Consider the following 4,576-nt stretch of genomic DNA (forward strand, 5'->3'; position numbering starts at 1 on the left):
CATTCTGGCGACTGTGGCTGTGTCCTTTGCATTCTGAGTGTGTTTGCTGATCAAATCTTGAATAGCACTACACTCACTGGGACCACATAACAGAGAGCACAGCACTCAGGCTGCCCCAAACTGGCTTCTTTCCAGAGTCTTTGGTGAGTAACCAAAGAAAACAAGGGAGAGAGATTTTGAGATTTTTAGAAAGGGCTGCAGGTTGGCTTTGCCTTCAGTGCAAAAAAAAGGCTTTCTTCTACTCTGAAAAGGATAGCTTCAGCTGCAGGGAAGGACTTTAATAAAATGCATTGTCAGTAAGATGTCAATGACTAGTAGCACCCTCTTTTCCTGGAAGCCAGTTTGGGGATGGAAAATAGGGAAGAGAAGCTAATAACTAACAGCTCCTACAGGTGGACTGGCTGGCCCTCAGCATTATGGGGTTGGTTTGATCATCCCCACTTTTCAGAGGAAGGAATTATCTCTCAGAGGTTAAGGCATTTGCCAGTTTGACCACAAGTCTGTTTAAGTCTTAACCACTGAAGGACAAGGGGTACAGGAAGGGTAAATGTGGTGACCAGAAGTACCCCACTGGAGGAAAAGATGGATAACAGAAAAGAGGCAAAGCCACCTACTTTACAGGGTAGCCTTAACCCAGGCCGCACTTAATTTTGTGTAAAATTTCACAAACCTAACACCTCCTGATTCATTGTTCTTAGGCATTTTCCAACTAGATTGTTGAACAAGTGGTATGTATTCAACAAAACCCTGAATTTGTGCTGACCTTCAGGGGCATGGCGAGTCTCCATTTTGCCATGTATATATATTTTTTCAGTTTTACCAAGGTGTATTTTACAGCCCACGAAATTCACTTGTTGTAAGAGTAGAGTTGGTGGTTTTTAGGAAATTTATACAACTTTGAAGCTATTATCATTTTCATCACCCCAAAATTTCCCTGTAGTGCCTATTTACAGTCATTCCCCTCTCCTGTACCTAGCTCCAGGTAATCATTGTCTCCTTTCTGTATTTGTAGTTTTACCTTTACTACAGATTTCATATAAATAGAATCACACAGCATATAGCCTTTTGTTTTGCTCACATAGCATGTTTTTGAGATTCAACCATGTTATTGTTTGTATCAGTATGATTCTTTTACATTGCTTAATTCCTACTCCACTGTATATATACGCCACATTTTGTTTATCCATTCACCAGCTGATGGACACCTGTATTGTTTCCAGTATTGTGATACTGTGAATAATGCTGCTATGAACATTCACATACAACTCTTTGTGTAGACATATGTTTTCATTTCTCTTGGGTATATATGTAAAAGTGTAATTGCTGGGTTGTATGATAGGTGTATGTTTATCTTTTTAAGAAACTGCTAATATTTTTTCCAAAGGGGGTGTGACCATTTTACACTCCCACCTGCCGTGTATGAATGTTCCAATTTCTCCATGTCCTTGCAAGCCCCTAGTATCACCAGACTACTTGTTTAGAGCCATTTCAGTGGATATGTGGTGATATCTTACTGTGGTTTTAATTTGTAATTCCCTAATGTCTAATGGTGAACATCTTTTCATGTGCTTATTAGCCATACATGTATCTTCTTTGGTAAAATAGTTATTCAGATATTATCTTATTATTGAATTTTGAGTTCTCTACATATTTTGGATATAATATTTATCAGTTATATAATTTACAAATATTTTCTCTCAGCCTTTGGCTTCTATTTTAATTTTCCGAATAGTGTCTTTTAAAAAGCAAAAGTTTTTTTTTTTTTACTTTGAAAAAGTCTAATTTATAAATATTTTTCTTTTATGAATCATGCTTTTAGTGTCATATTTAAGAAGTCTTTGTACAATTCAAGATCATAAAGATTTTTCTTCTGTTTTCTTCTTGAAGTTTTATAACTAGCTCTTACATTTAGTTCTATGTTATATTTTGAGTTAATTTTGAACAGCCACATTTTTTGAACCCTCTTCTTGACACAGGAGGAAACCAAAGCAAAGGGCTTTAGCTCAAGTTCTGAAGCAAACTAGTGATAGAGCTGAGACAGATTGTCTTTGTCCTTTCCGGACAAAGTGTTTGCTCTGATGGAGCTTGTTTGAGTTCACACTTTTCAGCTTTAAGGCTGCATGATTGTTGCCTCTAACTTCGCTTGTTAAAAAGTCCTTTCGAATGTCCGAGCCAGGTGTTTTCCAATCAGCTCAAGTCCACGGTGTCTGTTCCTGGACTCAGTTGAAGCGCAATTGTTTAACATTATTGTTTATACACTCGGAGCCAGCTGAGCCCATCCCATCCACATTTATTTAGCTAAATAGCTTCTGCTTCTTTTACTCCCAGGGGCTATGTCTGTCCCTTCCAGCCTTTGCACTGTTTTCCTACACTAACGTCCTGTGTGTGGCACTTGCCACTTGGTTCAAGGATCTGTATTGAACATTACAGCTTTGAAAGCAAGGGCAGGCTGGGAACATGTAGTTGGGTGGACTTCCCAGAGGATGCTGCAGGGAAAACAGCTGCTAACTTCCATTCCAATTTGTCAAGCAAGACATCTGGACTTGTTAGACTTTTCAATTTCCTGAAATTTTCTGGGCAGAGGGAAGGCCAGGACAGAAGGACTTGTGAGGTAAGGATGGGCCAGGAAAACCCAAGAATTAAACTTGCTGTTAAAACACTTACAGAGCTGACTATTTATCTTCTTATAGTTTTGGTCCAACTGTAATACCTGTTTTTTGTTTTTTTGGTTTTTTTTTTTTTTCACCTAGTTCTATAAGATCGCATCAATAGTTATCTGTCTTTTGATATAGCAGATTTTTAAATTCTATTCAAGTGGTAGTTTGACAGCAGTGAGCTGGGAGCATCCTAGATATCCATTCTACAAGAGTGGAAGAAGGATATTTGGTGGAGGCATGCTACAGAATGTTCTGCAGCAGATAGGTGTATCTAACCGGTAGCCATACACATGAGAGTGTGGAAAGACCTTAAATATACAGAGTTGAGTACAAAAAAAAGAAAGAGAATAAGATCCAGAGCATAATATGAAAAACATTGATCAAAAATGCATACACCCACAAAACAACAATTCATATTTTACTAGTATATAAACTTGTACCGGGCCGTATATCAAACCACGTAAAAGTAGATGTCTAGTGTGAGGAAAGAAATTGGAGTGGGGGTCTGCATTAGTTTTCTGTGGCTACTGTAACAAATTAACAAAAACTGGACAATTTAGCACAATATAAACGTATCATGTATTCTCTCACAGTTCTGGAGGCCAGAAGTTCAAAACTGGTATCACCGTGCTGAAATCAACAATTTGATTTTATTTGAAGAACTTAAACTAATTGTTGAATAGTGTCTTTCCAAAAGATATATTCCAGCTCCTGACCCTCAGTACCTGTGAATATGAACTTATTTGAAAATGGGTCTTTGCATATGTAATTAAATTAAGGATCTTAAGATGAGATCATCTTGGATTTAGGGTGGGCCCTAAATCCAATGACTGGTGTCCTTGTAAGAGATAGAACAGGGCAATTTGAGACACATAGACACAGAGGAAAAGGCCATGCAGAGATGAAGGCAGAGATTGGAAGACAGCCACAAAGCCAAGGAATGGCAGGATTGCCAGCAGCCACCAGAAACTGGGAGAGGCATGGAATACATTCTCCCTCAGAGCCTCCAGAAGAACCAACCCTGCCAGCACCTTGATTTTGAACTTCTGGCCTCCACAACTGTGAGATAATAAATTTGTTGAAGACATTTGCTTTGTGGTAAATTGCTGTGGCATCCTACGAAACAAATACAATAATCTTTAGCCAATTTTTCCTTCCAAGTAACAAACTCACAGGCCTATTAAGTTCATTTTACTCAGAGAGGCTCTTCATTCACTGTTAGAGTTGTGACATTTGGAATGTTTAAAGGCCATGTCTACACCGGCAAAATAAGTGGAAATTTGAGATACTCCTTTAGTTTCTACAGGAAAGACAACCTAACATTTACTGAGCCAGACTCTGTGTTAAATGTTTTACAGTCATTATTTTATATAATCCTCACAATATCTCTATGAAGGAGGCACTGTGATAATCTCTTTTTGTAGGCTTGGAAATTGCAGCAGAGAGAACTTAAGATTTGAACCTAGGTCTTTCAAAACACTAAGAATTTATTCCTGAAGATCCTGATTGGAAGTGAAATAATCGTTCAAATTTCTCCTTTCCATTGTCTATGTAGAAAAAGCTATAAAGCTCAAGGTTTCCTTTAGCCAACTCATACAAATATAGATATAGATACAATTGACATGTAACATTGTATTAGTTTTAGGTGTACAGTATAACTATTTCATATTTATATGCATCATGAAATGATCACCACAATAAATCTAGTTAGCATGCATCATCACGCATAGTTATACATTTTATTTTTCTTGTGATGAGGACTTTTAAGGTTTACTCTCTTAGCAACTTTCAAACATGCAATATGATGTTACTAGCTTAGTCACCGTGCTGTATGTTATTTTACAACTGGGAGTTTGTACCTTTGACTCCCTTCACCCATTTCACCAACGCTCCACCTCTAGCACCCACCAATCTGTTCT

This window comes from Pteropus alecto, unplaced genomic scaffold (assembly GCF_000325575.1).
Source record: "Pteropus alecto unplaced genomic scaffold, ASM32557v1 scaffold86, whole genome shotgun sequence".
Classification (NCBI taxonomy): Eukaryota; Metazoa; Chordata; class Mammalia; order Chiroptera; family Pteropodidae; genus Pteropus; species Pteropus alecto.